The 16,739-nt window shown below is 39.3% G+C and overlaps 1 long non-coding RNA gene across 11 annotated transcripts in view; it reads right to left on the bottom strand.

Annotated features, from left to right (window-relative positions):
• The window catches only part of LOC106016894 (uncharacterized), a 313,059-nt gene that overhangs the window by 73,624 nt on the left and 222,696 nt on the right, over window positions 1–16,739 (bottom strand). The window lies entirely within an intron of this gene.

The raw sequence follows: 16,739 nt of genomic DNA, 5'->3' as shown, positions 1-16,739 counted from the left end.
ATAGAATGGAAATTGAGGCTGAGATGCTTTTTCAGTTCTTCAATGTTGGGATAGTTATTGGTTTGGCCCCCAGTTCAGAGTGGGACAGGTGGTATGGATATATTTGGCTCCTAGTGAAGGGTGCCCCTGGCAGCTGCTGAAGTGGAAAGCAAACAAATGAAGCTTGAAATGGAGGAATAGCTTAAGCCCAAATTTGTAACCATTATATTTTAGTTTCTTTTCCTTGCTAACTAAAAGATGTATCTTTCCAACTTTTCAAAAGTTGCACATTTACGTAAAACATATGCATATACCAATTCAGTTCATAAATTGTCACCATCCCAAACCACGAAGCAAAAGGCCAACAACTTTTTAAAGTGTCATCTTACAAAGCACTATTCCTTTTATAAGAGAACAAAAGGATGGGGGCAAGATCTACAGCAATCTGAACAGACATTTCTTGAGCAAGCCAAATAGTTTTCTATCAAATTGGAAAGATGTAAGCTATCCTGTGTATCATTGTGCTCCACCTACTGGTACATTATTTATAACCTTAGTACAGATATACAAAGGCCTCTCTATTAAACTAGCCTTCTAAAAATGTTACAGATTCCCAGGCATTGTTTCCTCCTCCTTCTTATTCCCTCTGTTTCTTTTTCTTCAATCTCTTCAACTCAATAATCTAAAACAAAGAAGAAATGAAAACAGCAAACAAAAATGGGAGTAGGAAGGCAAGAAAAGGAAAATGCAATAATTGTTAAACCAAAGCCTGAAAAATATGTGGTTTCAATACCTTTATTTTTTTGCAATTTCTCATTGAGATGTCAAAAGATGTAGAGTAAACATTAAGTTTTTGAATTTTTCTTGAAACATACTTGCCATTTTTCACCCAGCACTGCTGCCAACTTTCTGACTGTGTAGTACAAACAGCTTTTCAGCTACTCCTACAATGGCGCATTCAGAAAAAGATGCATGTGCTAATGGCACCTGCACAGCTACTCATTTATGGCAGTAAAGGAGCAAGTGAACATGCCAATCAGATAATATATGCAGGCTGGATAACTATATACCTACCTGCCTGTGTGTGGTACCGTAGGTAACTGAAGGCATTGGGGTGACATGGAGGCAGGTATGTTCTCCAAGGTACATCCATTTTGTCCATAGCAGAAAAATAATTTTGCAATAGTAATGTATAATCTACATTATCAGTATAAGAAACAAATACTTAGGACCACTATGTTTCTCAGCATCAAGCATAGCTCACTCTTTTTCTTGTAAAATAAATATCTGGAAAAAAATATCTGAAATCTCTTTATATACACAGTTATCTGTTTACATTTTAAAAAAAGTGTGCATAAAAAGTGTGAAAAATGCATACATATATATAAGGTTTATCTACATGTGTGCATATATTTGCACGTATGGTAAGTATATTTCCTTAATGCAAACATGACTACAAAGAGAATGTTCATCTCTGATACTAAAGACATTAAGGCCTAGGGGATATTGGCTAGACACACTGTTAGAGCTGTGAAATAATTCTTGCCACCAGTTTTTCTAATGAAGACCATCTGCCAATAGATTTTTTTTTTTTTTTCCAAACAAGAATTCAAATTGTTTTTAATCCAGCTGAACTTTTGAGGGATTAGCTATTATGTTCTCATTACTCCTTTCACTGACAAATGACTTTGACTTTCAGGAGCAATTCCATGCCTGAGTCAGTTCACCAAGCAGAATATTCCATTTCTAAAATGAAAATTAAAATAAATAAATAAATCAAGCAAACAAAAAACAGAAAATGAACAATAAAAACAAAATTCCAAACCACAAAACAAAGCAAAACTGCCCCATCAACCTTCTGCCTCACTTATAAGCTCAGCATTAAATCATCTGATTTTGTTGAACGTGTAGATTTTACCTAAAAATGATCAGTTACACAGCACAGGGCTTAGAGGTATTATATTTTACCACTCTTTTCACATTCATCTGAAAAAATAACTAGAAGAATCCAAAAAAATATTTCTAGTGTTTCTAATTGGTTCAGTAATAACTTTTAGGAATTTAGTTCATGATTTTTATTTTGCATGGAGAAAATATAAGTAAAAGTAAACAAGCAAATACATATATAGTGCATAGTGCATGTGGGGCTAAAAAAAAAACAAAAAACGTGTGTATGCATTTTAATCCAGACTTTCAGGAAATTTAACTTACTCTTTGAATAAGGACTTTCTGGATTCCCCGTAACAGTGTTCTTTATGGCAGGTTATACCCTTCTACAGATTCACTGTCAGAAAGCAAAAGTGGCATTGCAGCATAGGAAACGCAAGAGAATCAACTGACAGCACATTTGGCTAAATGGTAACTAAACTTCCATGTTCTCAAGTCTGTGTCACTGAAAAAGGCAATATATGAAGATTTACTCAGAGGTAGAATGCTCCTTCATTCAGGCTGTCCGCACCCATTTTCAGGCAGGAGGTCTAGCTAAATGGTTATTATAGTCCCTTTTGGATTAACATCCAGGAATTTTAGCTGCCAGCACTAGAACATTATTTATAGTCTTACAGTGCATTTCCAACTCATTCAGCATTAAAGAAAATAAAACAGCCTCAATATTTTTTGTGTGTATGGCAATGTTGTCATCTAATGGGAAATAGAACATCCAAAGTCAAAATGAAGTTACTTAAGCAGAAGATTCTTCTACGAGACTTAACATTCAAAATCAGTATTTTGATTTTGTTACTCATTACTGCAGTCCCTGGTAGATTGCTCCTACTAATTATCTCAGTAAAGGCAATGGGGAGCAAAGAAACACCACATTTTAATCTACTCTGTGGACCCATAAATCATCTCTGCAGTTTTCCAGGGGTATCTGTGCTACATTCTGCTTGGTGTGCCTTTGGACAGTATCTACTCTATATTTTTCTATGGTCTCTATTCCCTCTTTCCCCCTCTCATTTACTCAGCAACAAGCCAAGAACTGACACACATTTCTTGCAAAAATCAGAAAAATAAAAGATGACGCGAGGTGAAGGAATGGGTACTGTTGCCCAGGCCAGCCTCTGTATTTCTGTGGGCCATGCATGGGCTGGCACCATGGGTGACTGTGTGGAATAACCACTGAATAAGTAGCACTGGGTGCATGGTCAACTAGGTGCAGGCCAACAAGATATTGGGTGGTAGGCTCCCTCTGGACTGGGCTTCATATGTGACTCGTTGCTCAGCAGATGAAACTCATCTGGCAACCTTGAACTCAGTATTTCATTGACAGGGTGGGGCAGGGTCTTTTAGAGTGAGATTTCAGGGAAGCAAAGAGGGATATATTACTTTTTTTTTACCAGCAAAGAACAGACCTGCTGCAGCTCTGGTGCTTTCCGCTCCCATTGTGGGTTAAGGGAAGCTCCAGTTCCTTTAGAGCTCTCTGAGGCACGGGGCTGGTGTGGGAGCTCCTGTCATGGCAGGAAGGATGCATGTTGTGCCCACTGAGGTAGCATGTGCCATGGCATTTTGAACAGTATGTGAGAGCATGGAAATTATCAGGCAAAGTGGTGCCGTCTCTTATGTTATGGGATATACAGTGGCAGACCAGGGAAATTCCTGGGGATCATCCACACTGGTGAACATATAGAAAAAGAGGTTTCCTGCCTGGGATTTCAGCTAGGGCACAGTGTTGTGTGCAGAAAGAACCGGACACTGTGTGCATTGTCAGAGAATTTGGCCTCAGGGGAGCTAACAGCGATGATGTGACAGGCCACTGTAGACACAATGACTTATATTTCCAATCAGGATTAATAATTGTTCAGGCCATCAAACATAAATAGCTGGTGTTTAGACAAATGAATTTTATATCAAGCTTTCGGTCATATGTATTCATGCACTGCCACATCAATTGAAAGCAGGATGAGAGTCATCAAAGGAGCAATAGGTTGTGGGCAGTCTGACCTGATGGGTCCTGGGAAAAGTGTAGGTTTCAGTGCTGAGTACACAAATCAGCCAGGCTAAGCCTGCATGGGAAAGGAATGGCCAGAACATGTTGCTCATCGGTATGGCATGAAAGGAGTCAGTTTAAAGTTTGTGCACGCACACTCTCAGAGACATGCACGATCTTCTGTGTTTTGGGTTAACTTGTTTACAACACCATCCCCCAGAGTGGTTGGTCCAGTTGCTGTCACCAAACCATTACTAACCAGATGCAGCATTTGGTTTCTGGTGGGTAGATGGATGCCACAGGGACAGAAATCACAGATCTACAAGCCATTGAATAAGGCAATGGAGAGTTCACTAGCTCCAACAGCCCTTCTCCCTGGCAAGCTGAGCCTCCAGTCCGGAGGTCTGACATTTATTTTCCTTTTCCTACTCTGACTCACATAGATTCCGTCCCTGATTAGGTGGGAAGCACACTGGCTGGCCTGGCATGACACTTGTACAGGTGGCACCTCTTCATGTTGTTCATACTCCTGTTGGCTCCAGAGGAGCACCTGGCAAAAGCCATCTAATACTTACTTAAGTAGAGAGAATTAGAGGCAAAATGCAGTTATGAAATATGCTATGTGTATAGTAAATGAGAGATGTGCCTGAATAAGAACGAAATATCCAGTTCATTCATGCAAATGACCTTAACTCAGAGCCAGGCTTGGAGCCAAAGTAGAATAAAGTTTGAATTCATCTCTGAGCTTGGTGCTCTGAGGACAACATTTTGCTCCTGGTATAGCTTTAGACACTCTAACAGGATGGTCTATCAAAGATATCCTTGCCAAGAAGCATCACTTCTCAGAGGAATGTTACAGCAGTGTAACTCAGAAGTGAAACATTACCTCTCGGTCACACTTGAGCAGCCACCAGAGTTGCAAGTACAGCACAAATGGAATGTGGGAATTTGGCCTAAATATGTATATTGCATCTCTGGATTCTAAAAAATACCTTTAAATTTTTTAACATTTGAGCACTTCTTTTAATGGAAAAAAGTTAGCATTTTTGTTACTCACAGTTATAAACAAATTACAAATGGCTCTGATGAGATTTTAAAATTCCTGATTCTTAGAGTAGCAAACTCATGAGCAGCATGAGAAGTGGCTTGCCCTCTCCAGACTCTATCCCATTTGGTAAAAGGAGCTCGGGCAGGCTGCTAAGAGTGCAAAAGCTAAACAAGTAACAACTGCAGGCACAACACCCGTGCCTCTGCAGCCCTGGCTAGGCATTGGCATCCCACTTGGAAGGAAAATGGGAGGATAGCATTGCTGACTCACAGAGACAGGTGGAGGAACAAAGCAGTGGCTTGGGCTTAACCATGGAATTGACTGTAAAGGAAATTTTTTATTGCCAAGGGATACACTCTGTTTGTGATCAGTTCCACCATCAAATATCTTGTTCTTGGCTAAAAAAATGCATATTTCTCCTTGAGGTTCCATTGATTTATCAGCATATGAGTGAAGCGTTCTTCTGGTATTGGCACAGTTAAGAGAACCATCTTACTGGGCCTGACACAAAAGTCACTGCAGTAAACCAGATAGGAAAAAAGTTAGTCAGTGTAGAGCTGTCACACTGAAATGCATAGCATTTGTTACTGATCTGCGTTAAGACTCAGATTAGTGGCTAAGAAAAGGCTCCATTTCCCATTGCTCCTTAATTTTTTTTTTTTTTGAGTAAGAAACATTAAAATATAGTCTTGATTCAACATTTTGAGTTAGAAAGCTTTTGTTTTCTTCAAGCTGGAACTTCTCACAATTTTGAAATCTTAGCAAATTTAGGCATAAAATAATGAAAGACAGATCAGCATTGTAAAAAGATATTACAAAATTATAGAAATGAAATGCTTTAGCTGACCTCAGCTCACGCATTTTTCAGATTTTCAATTTGTGGAAATTATTAAGATTTTTGCCTTTCATCCTGAGCTGAGAGGAAAAAAAGTGCTAGCAGCTCAGAACTATCTGTAGTAGCAGACAGGAGTTTCCCATTCTGCTTCAGTCCCATTTGGTTGCTCTCTGTTTTGAAGTTATTGCTAAGGGCCACTTATTCCTGTAATCTATAAAGGCCTTCTAATGGAAGCGATGGGGTGAGGCAATGGAAGTTACTAAGCAGTTCTTGAGTATGAAGACCAAAGCAGCTCATGACTTGTGTCCCCCCCCATTCTTCTCACCCCTTGGCTTTTGCTCTGTTTATTCCCCAAACTGGCATTACTCCTTGTATTTTTACATGGGTAAAGACAAGCAAAGCACCTTGCTAATATACAAACCTCCGTCACACTCAGGGTACTTAATGAAGGGCTGTTAAACTTCCTGCAGACTAGATTTCAAAACATAAGAATATTTTTAAATGCAATTAAAAGTCTTAATAGATTTCCCAAAGCCAATCCAGAATAAAGAACATTCCTCTTTGGCAACTTGCAAATAATGGAGAAATTTCTGACCACAATGTCTCTGAAGCTATCCCCAGAGTAAAACTGGAATTTTTATTGCTGTATTGCCTTTTTAGTCATGCCACTTTTTAGCACTTTTCGTTCTACAAGTAAAGGCTAAATATATGAGCAAAAGTTTCTGATGCAGTTAGAAGCAGCTTATTCAGCCTGTGTTGTTTGTGAACTGGAGGCCACTCCTGTTCTTTCAAACCTCTGCATTACTAAGGTTTCCAGGAAGTTGCTCAGTGCTGTGCCATATATTATCAAGCAACTTTACATGCTGCAGTGAGGCCAGCCATCATTCCTTGCCAGTGAAATTCATCCATCTTCTTGTTTAAGGGCATCCTGTCAGTGACTGCACAGTCATGTAAGTATAAAGATTGCTCCAAACGAAAGATGTGGCCAGACAAAGACACATCGTAGCTCAGACACCACAAACTTACCTCATCAGCAAACAAATTTCATTAAGACAAGATTCATTTAATAGAAATTGGTTTCCAATGGTGTATAAATGCATCAGTCTGCCAATTTGGACATTCAAACTGGGGTTCAACTAGTGTGTCATTAAAACAGATTCATCATTCCCCACTTCCAGAGAAGAAAAGTTTCTGTTGAGATTACCTCACTAAGGACAAGCACAAGCTGTTATAAACACCAGCATGAATATGTTAAGAATCCCCATTGAAGAGCCACTCACAACCACCCTGCCGCTGCATCCTGCAGAGGCTCTGAGGTGCCCATCCTCTGTGCTTACAGTCAGATGGGGTAGCCAAAACATGCAGGGAAAGCAGAGACTGAGTGGTGAAAGACTGCTGTCACTAACACGGCAAGTCATGTTTGAGCTAGGAACAGGTGCCAGGTCTACTTTATGTGCTGAAAAAGATTTTAAACATGGCTATCTATTTTATACCACAGACATAGAAATATTAGACAGCAAAAATATATGTTTTTGTCTGGTTAATGCCATTCAATCTGCAAACATAGTCATTTCTGGCTAGAAACAGAAGTAACAACTTCCACCTTCTCCTTCTTCTTGCTCCTCATAAACCTGAATCCTATATCCTGCAAGTGAGTAGTTACAGACAGGAGAAATAAAGGAGGCATGAGTTTCACAAGTTCACTACACTGAATATTTTGGTCCCAAATTAAAACCAAGAACGTCCATCAAAAAATCCAATTCAATTGATTTCACCTTTATGTTATGAAGTCCCCTTTTAGATTATCAGAACCTAAACACAGTATATAAGACCTGATATCAGAGTAGAAGAAGACAAAGAAGAAAACAGTGAGCTCTGCTTTAGGCCCTACTGATCAGTTGAACATTTTGAATGACTCCCAGGTGAGACTGAGTCCCTGAGTTCAAATACATTTAGTTCCTAGAAGTATGCATGGACATTTATAGACACTCACCAAATGATACCAAGAGAGAAAGCACTTGCAGGGAAGTCTGATCTCACCTCTGTTTCAAAGTACATATGAATACTGTTACCACTTGAGTATAGATGGTAAATTATTAAACAGTAGAACCAATCTGATGTCTTTCTGACCAAGACTAGCACCTCAGTGTGGTTCAAGAGGATTTTTGCCTGTGTGTTTGCACATCATAAATGCCGCATGTTTGTGTGCACATATACATTAGCATACAGATATGTATATGTATGCATGCACAAATGTGTGCATATGTACAAGGGAAAATGAAAGATGCATGCAGAGTACCAAAAAAACAAAACAAAACAAAACAAAACAAAACAAAACAACAACAACAACAAAAACCTGAATTTCTGGAAGAAAGAAAAGAGGAAAAACAACATTACAAAAGAAAAACTGCTTCCATGCTTGTCTAAAAATATATTTATGTATTCCTGGCAATGAGAGTCAGAAAAGTGCCACAACACGTTTTTCATATACAAGTGTCATAGGCAGTATCAGGCATATTGCAGTCATCAGAGTTTTTACTGTGGAGCCAGAAATGTATGTCACAATGTTAATTGATACTGTTATTATAATCACCACAAGCCCTGACTTGGAAGCACTCTGCCCTCAGGCTGCCCCAGAAGGTTGATGGGACAAACTACAGCTTAGAGAGCTGTATTTTGGTACTCAGAGCACCCTGTTGCTTGTTGTTGGGATGTGAATTGGTCTACATCAGGTGAAGAGGTGGTTTGCTTTCTTACTGTCTCAGCACTCTGAGGGGAATGGTAAGGGAAGAGGGAGTCACAGCCTCTGCCTCCCTTCCCCAATTTGCAGATACAGGAGGAAGAGCAGTTGTTCTGCACACACTGCCATCTGCATCAATGCAGGTGAGGACAAACTCAAAAAGCAAAGTATAAACAATGGAATTCCCTTTCCTTTTTGTGTATGGTTTTATACCTTGTGTTTTACCCTTCCTAAGTCCAATTTCTATTAGTTCATAATTGTTTCTTATTTTGGTCTGAAACTATTTGTCTAAGCATTTGAAATTTTGATAAATATTTTTCATTAGGTGTTACTTCTGGCTGTTTATTGGTTCTGTTGTATTTCTGAGGTTCATTTATTAACAAACTAGCTTCAGGGTAATTTCATATAGAAAAAATACCTACTGTTCTTATCCAGTATGAGTACCCGCAGACCTCCCTCTGTCATCCTGACCTCCCATGAAACAAACCCTTGTCTAGTTTGATGTAGCAATCACCATTTTGTCTAGTGGATCATTCTACTAAGGGGATAAATCTGGTGCCTTGGCAGTAAGTTAAAGTATGGTTTGGCAAATACATGTAGGCTTTGATGCTGTGAGTTGTCCTTTCCAAGCAAGAGTTTCTGGGTGGTATTTTAAGGTTATACTGTCTGCTGCTGTTTTCCTGGATATGATAACACTGCAACGTGTCTGTTTTGAAGCGGCCATACTTTATGAATGCTGCACATTTACTGATCTCTTCTTATGACCTTTCTTTTTCCCCAGAAGTGGAAATGACAACAAATGAGCTCACATTGCAAGGGCTCAAGTGCCTCAAGGTGTCTTGGAGCACAGCCAGGCCAGGGAGCATGTGTTGAACCCTGGGTCTCACTAATAACTGACCCCTGGCCTTTGGCTTGCTTGCTGTTGAGGGCCAGAAAAGGACATTTCCACCCTCTCGGCTGAGGAGTCAGGTGTGAAACTGCACAATTTGCTGCTTTTTGAGGAAAACTCATTTGCACCAGAGGTAGGTGCTCCCCCAGCATGCCCCAGACATACAGCTGACTGCTCCCTGAGGGTGCCAGTCAGGGTTTCGGTCAAGCCCAGCTCACTGTGGGCACCCGGCTTTGGGAGGAGTGTGGATGGGGAAGGTGAGGCACTGTCCTTCCCTTCCAGGCTCCTGGGGGCCCCCCTGGGCACTTGGCCTCACTCCCTCCAGCACTGCTTGGTGCTCAATGGCCTGACGCAGCCCCTGGCATAGCTGATGAGGAGGAGGTTTCATGAGCCTGAAGTACAGGTAGGAAGGCTACACTGGTTCCATGTGTTGGCATGTGCTGAAATGGAGGGATGATTGAAACAGCACCTTCTCCAACATTCAGACTTGCTGTGCTTGCCTGTACAGCTGTAGGCTTTAGGAAACCCCACTCTTTTGAGTACAATTTGCACCTGCACTATGACAAAGTTGGTCAGCTAGTCCTCAGATACCAAACACTGCAATAATGTTTTTGTTTAAATGCTGTCTGTGTCTATATTCAGTCTTCTGGACAGAGGTAAGATAGCATTACCCTCCAAACAAGTCCTTATACTCTTTGGCACATTTGAACTCTGTCAACAAATGACTGCCCTCATTCCTTCATTGAGGTGAGGCAGCAGTAACTCAGGCAGGGGAGGCTGCCTGGGCTTCTGGCACAATGCTGGGTTTCCAATTTCAGCAGTTAACAATGACAGAAATTTTGCTTCATAAGTGGATGGTCAAAGAAAACTACTGTTTTCACAGCAGCTGCAGTCATGAATCTCATAATCAAAGAAAAGGAGAGAGAAGGTATTTTCATGAAACATTCAAGGAGTCAAAATGGCATTTTCAAATTTTTAAAAAATCATTCTTCAATCTTGTTCAGTCTAAATCTCCAGATTTAGCTTTAAAAATACATTGGATATATTCATCATTCCACAGCAAGACATAATTTTTCATTAAATCAACAACAAAGCAAAAAAAGTATTAGTTTAGTAATACAGAAGCAAATAAACTATCTTCTGGTTAGTTCAAATGTAGCATTAAATAATATGGGATATCTTTTTTTTGCAAGCCTGTGAAAGGTGTGATTCAGCCTCACTTTAGTAGCATGTTGTTAATCTGTGTTTACATTCTAAAAAAGCACAAAGCAACATTATTTTCAAAGACTAAATGTTTTGTCCCTTTCTGGACTAAGTTTGTACTTACATCTTGTGTAATGGGGTCTTGTGAGTTTAATTTTCACATTCTATTTTTAAATGTACATACAGCTACAGTTATAAAAGTGGGGAAAAAATAAAAATTTCAATGCAAAATTTAGCACAGTTCCAGCAAGATTTATATAAGAGACCAAATCATACCAGCATCCAGCAACTGGAATCTTCAAGGAACTCTGGGGAAGTTCTTTCCCCCATTTCTGCTGCCACCACTGATGAACGACTCAGTTTTCCTTTACAAAGTTCATTCCTTACTCTGCCAAAAGAGTGCTGGCAAGCATATTTTACATGAAGCAGTCTGTAATTAAACACTTGTAGATGGCTGAACTCAGTGAGTTATGAATGCTCTGGGACATATAAACAGTCCTACAACAAGAATTGCTTCCATAATTTGAGTCAACAAAGTGAATGAGTTCTAAGCACAATATAATAAAAAATGTAAGACAACATAGAAACAGTTCTTTCTCATTAACATGGTACTACGAGAGTACTGTAGTTACACTATATCTTAAAAAAGATGAGGAAAAGCAAAGAAAGGAACATTTTCTGTGTTATATTCAAGAGAAAAAAGTTGATGCACCCTAAACACAGCTCAGGCAAGAGAACAGACATGAAACTTGTAGAAAATGCCTATAATTCTTCTGGAAGCAAGACATATATATATATATTTTTTTTTTCCCCCCAAGAATAATCCAATAGCTCATTTCTCATCCCTTTCCCACTCTTTAGTTGTGCAAGTGTTGGAACAACTTGTATCAGCAGGCTTAGGCTAAGGTTGACCAGCTGCTAACGTTTCAGTTGTAATTTTGTCTTGTGCACCACAGAAGCTTTGCAACAACAGGTGAAAGATGTAGGGAAATGCCTGAGAAGCAGAGTGAAGCATTTCTGGGTTCAGTGCCTTGTTTGTATGGATAGATTGTTTTTTTGGTACAACACTGTGAAGATGAAGTACAGCATTGTGAAGATCTGTCTATAGTAGTGCTAGAACAGGTCATCCTGGTCAATTTTTAGCATATACAGCAATGTGCTGCATTGCACAAGTGCAAGTTTCCCATACTGATCCCCATTTCCACTTGGCTTTCCATTAGCCCAAATTCTAATGGAATATTTACTGTTGTCCATAGTTATAAATGTAAATATAATGCACCTGAATTACCACTGCCTTGGAAAGTAATGACCCCAGCATACAACAGCTCATGTGGGAACACACTTTAAACAGGTTGGGAAATGTTGAATATTTGGTTTTGATTGAAAAAAAATTATTTTGACATTTCTGAACTGATTTTTTTTCTGAACATGTTGGTCTTTGAAAATGCCAATTTGGGATGAAAATAGTTTTTAAAATATCAGCCTCTTTCCCTAGGAAGGAAATTTCATCTGTCAACTAGTTGTACCATCCAAAACTAGTCAAGAGCAGGAATAAGTAGAAAACACATGTCCTAAATAGGTACCTCTCTGTCTCTTGTTGAGCTCAAGAAGTTTAACTCAAATGGAATCATTTGGATTGGGCTGCTTGCCTTTTTTTAATGGCCTAATTTTGTAGCAGTAGCCATGACTATAATAACAACCAAAACAAAGAAAAACATGGAATTGGACTTAGAATTAGTACATTCTGTCTGCTATGAGGGAGAAGTCCAACTCAAACACTTGCTCCTAAACACTTGCTCAAATTTTAGGAGGTTTGACTGGGGATTCACAACTTCTAGCTCAAGTTTATCTCTGTTGCTCATCAGATACAGTCATGACAAGTGATCTATAGGCTTTGATATTTCTTGAACAGGTTCTACATCACCTTGAAGTTATTTAGTTACAAAGAAAGAGAGAGAAAGTGTTTTTAAGCCGAATTCTTTGTCCTTGTAATTTTGGGACCGCCAGGACTTCTGAACAAGCCTTTGTAGCTAAGTCCCAGAAGTGATGCTGCTCTGATGTCTGAGTTTCCTTCAGTAGGAGTGATTGCTAATAGTCATTTAGTCAGGAGGAAACTTCCTCCTTGGGTCCTTTTAACCCAGTGGCAGCAGGCTCCACTGAGTGTCTCCCTCCCTCCGTAGCTCCCTTCCTCTATCATATTCCTAATGCCTGGGCCTGTACAGTGTCCTGCATGGGTTTTGCTGTCAGCAGCTCTGTTCAGTAGCTGCTGCAAAGGACTTCTTCCCCGGACGTATATAGACATTTACATTTCCTGATTCTTAATACACTGAACAGAAGCCAAAAGAATAAAGGTGTGTGACTCACCATCCTGGCTGATCTTTACTTACCTTAAAGAAAATTTTTCTGCCTATTAAGTAAAAAGAGGGAGAATATGAAGGACAACAAATAGAATAGGTATGACACATGACACAACCATGTGAAATTAAAGGAAATGTGAAAGGAAATTTGCTAATATTCATTGCTTCCTTTCTAAAGGCACTTGGACACATCTAGCTTTAAAATTTCCCACTGCTGCAGCTGAGGGTGTTAGGCTACTGTCCCCACTGTGGGAAGGGGCCCACTCCCACACCTCCCTCCTACTCCTTCAGGATCTTTTTCTTGGTAGTTTTATAGTTTCCTCTGTTGGTGTTAGATTAATCTCTTCACCTCTATCCTTCTCTGGTTTGCCTATCTGCTTTCTTCTTCCACTTGAAAAGCTAAGTATCTTTGAATAAGGCTGTCTTGTTTTACAGTAGTGTTGGTGTTTGGACTGGGGAAATACTTTAGGCATGAGAGTATTGCCAACAATCCTTATTTCTGAAAGAAAAGTAGGATGTTTTTTGGCAACACCATCTGTGAGAAATGGGATACTCCCAAACTTTTGGGAAAAATCCCTACTGCCAGCTCCCACACATCACATTATTTTTCCCTCTGCATTGTGTTGTCTCTTAAAATAATAACTTAATGTGAAGATGTAGAAACCAACAGAGTCAACTGCAAAATTTACTCATGTACTCATCATCCTGTGAGAGAGGACCACACCACTGTCATGGTGCTGGAAAGCTGGGGGCACATGTAAGTCCACGGTGCAGGGCCGTACACGTGTCCAGACATCACATGTATATGTAATAGCCTGGTATTGCTGGAGTATTCCCATCTGGGAAAAGCTGTAGGAAAAGGGCTTGTTATGTGTGGGAAGAGCTGCAGTTCAAACAACAGGTCTCAGTCAGGACTGAGACTGTTCATGATTCAGAGCAAAAGGCAGGACGACAATAGCTGTCTTCCTGTCACCGGTATGTTCAGCCCGTAGTACAACAGCAAGCTGAAATGGAGTTAAAAGACTCTGTTTAAAGGCTGTTATGCAGTGTTTCTGGACATACTCTTTGATACTATTTTCCTCCACTCTGTGCATGAGTCATTTCTTTATCTTCAGGGAACTAAAGGAAGTGAGCAATGAATTTTTGAAGCTTGAAACAGGTGAACTAAGTGTGATGGACCCAGTGACAACACAGCCTGTTCCTCCAGCTCTCTCCTCTCTAGCTTAAAAACAGCTTAGAAAAAATGAAAATGAACTACAAGTGTCGGAGATGGCAGGGAATAAAAAGACACATTTTTCATTGAACTTATTTTCTACACAGAACTTGAAAAAAAAATGGAATTAAATATTTGGAAGAAGGGCTTTTTTTTTTTTTTTTTTTTTTTTTTTTTTTTTTTTTCAGCTCTCCTGGGAAATACAGAGAAATGGAGCTTGAAATTCTTGCTGGAAATGCATCTTTTGTGAGGGACCAGAGAAATTTTTAAGGGACAAATTGGAGCTGTGATGGATGGCTTGTGGCTGTGACTTTTCAGTGGAGAGGAGGAAAGGATGTTTTTAATTTCAGGTTCATGGAAAAATCTCATAAAAGAGGGAAAAGAGTGGTAAACATGAACATGAATATGACTCAGGGGATTTAAAATGTAATGCAAACCTAAAAATGTGACCAGTGACAACCAGGCAGACAAACTATAAATACAAGTAGTCATGAGAAGCTGGCCTGATATAAATGGCCTTAGGAATTTGAGGGGGAAAAGAACATTACATTCGAGGTGTTGAACCCAAGTCCTAAATAAATGTTTGATACACTCACTGGGTTGCATATTTCTATTACTATTTTTATAAATTTCCTTTCCAGAAGAGTCGTTCTGGACAGCATGTCTGACCTCCTGCATAACTCAGGTCATATAGTTTCTTCCAGACATTTCTGCGTGAAAACCAAAAACCCGCAGTTGAATTAAAGCCTATCTTTCAAAGGTCAGGATATCTGGCATAGAAGACTCCAGCTGATAACTAGCAGAGCTCTAGTCATTTTTGTTTGCTGATAAAAACTTTCATCCTGTTTTCAAGTTCAATCTTGCAACTTTCAACTGCTGGCTATGGGCCTTCATGTGCCTTTGACTACTAGATTTAAGAGATCTTTAGTGTCAATTATTGACCCATCTTTTTGATGCTTTAGCCCTGGTTCTCTACATTCCATCCACGGAGTATAAATGCCAATAAAGACTGGGTTATGGGAGGAAAAACCTCTTTTTTTCACACAAATGTTGTCCACTGTTTGACAGTTTGTAATATTGGGTTCAACAGACAGACAGCGTAAGCAGCAGAAGCCATTAGCTTAAAGAATACAACTTTAGTACATGGAAATATTTTCCCTACTTAAGTGAGACCCCCATGAGAATCAGAGATGTTTCTGGAACAAGACCTTTCCTATATACTTACTGAAACATAGCTGATTATAATTATTTAAAATAAATAATCAATCAGAGAGGGGATTTTATTTCTTAGACGAACTGTGCCATGCACCTATCTACAGGCATAAGATGAAAACAAAACAAAACAAAAAAACTTTTAAAAATATGTGAGAGAAGGAAAGATTTGTTCAGGTTTAAACATTTTTTATTCAGACATTTAAAAATGTAGTGGTAACTGCATATTGCATGGGTTTGGAGTCAAACTTATTTACTTATTTTACACAATATCAGAGTATTCTAATGAAACCAGAAGTCAGCCTGTGATCTATCATATGGAAGAAAGGACTGATTTAAGATTCCTGACAAGCTCACTTGAAAGCATTTGTGTGTGTGCGTGCAAGATTTTTACCTCTCAGGAACTTAATATAAAAATTTTATATGATCTAGGGTTTATTATTATTATTAAAGCTGAATCAGATTTGAGAATAAATCCATCTAAAAGATACAATTCCAGTTTTAGCCACGTGTTAAAAGTTTGCTATTGTAGTTTTTCCCTCTGAGCATAACAGTTCTTCTGCCTGTATTGCACACCTTAAAAAAAAAAAAAAAAAAATGTGTGCCTTTTTTTTGGCCAGAATACCACTAGGAAGACAGCTCACATCTGACAGGCATATTTTCATCTTGCTCTGTAGAAATGTCTGTTTTCAGTATAAAATAATTACCATGAGTGTATTAGTGTGCCTGGCTCAGGCACTGCAAACACTGTAGCCTGGACAGATGTCTAATGACACGCATTTCCTGACACATTTCCTGACAAGTTTGTATACAGCCACAGATAAGTCTGCAAAAATATAGCGATGAATTCCTGCATATGGATAGAGATAAAAATTAAAAATAATGCCTTAAGAAGAACAGACATCATGAAATGTGTCTAAATGATTTTTGTCATCTTCACTATTGATAGCAAGCATTATCCGGATTTACATGTGTGAATCAGATTCTGTGAAACAGTTCACACTCCTGAAAGGGAGGTATATTTGAAGTTTCTTCTCTAAGGAGGATTTTCGCTCTACGGAGTTCATTATTGGAAGGTGCCTCCTGCATTATTCACCCCTCACCACCCCCTGCATGATCTTCCCATCAGCACCTTACCTATTGTCCCACAGGATGCAATGGGAGGTGGGGAGAAAGCCAAACACCTCTGAAGGTATCTGGTCCAAGTTCTGCACCAGGAACATCATGCTGAACTGAGGGCAAATCACTCTCACAAAGGATACAAGATGACAGGAAAAGCACAATTACCCCTTTTACATCCCCAGTTTATTGACCCTATATTGATGATAGCCCCAAAGA

Source organism: Anas platyrhynchos, chromosome 5 (assembly GCF_047663525.1).
Source record: "Anas platyrhynchos isolate ZD024472 breed Pekin duck chromosome 5, IASCAAS_PekinDuck_T2T, whole genome shotgun sequence".
NCBI lineage: Eukaryota > Metazoa > Chordata > Aves > Anseriformes > Anatidae > Anas > Anas platyrhynchos.
The sequence above is the reverse complement of the archived record's forward strand: the minus strand, read 5'-3'. Positions and strand labels throughout refer to the sequence as shown.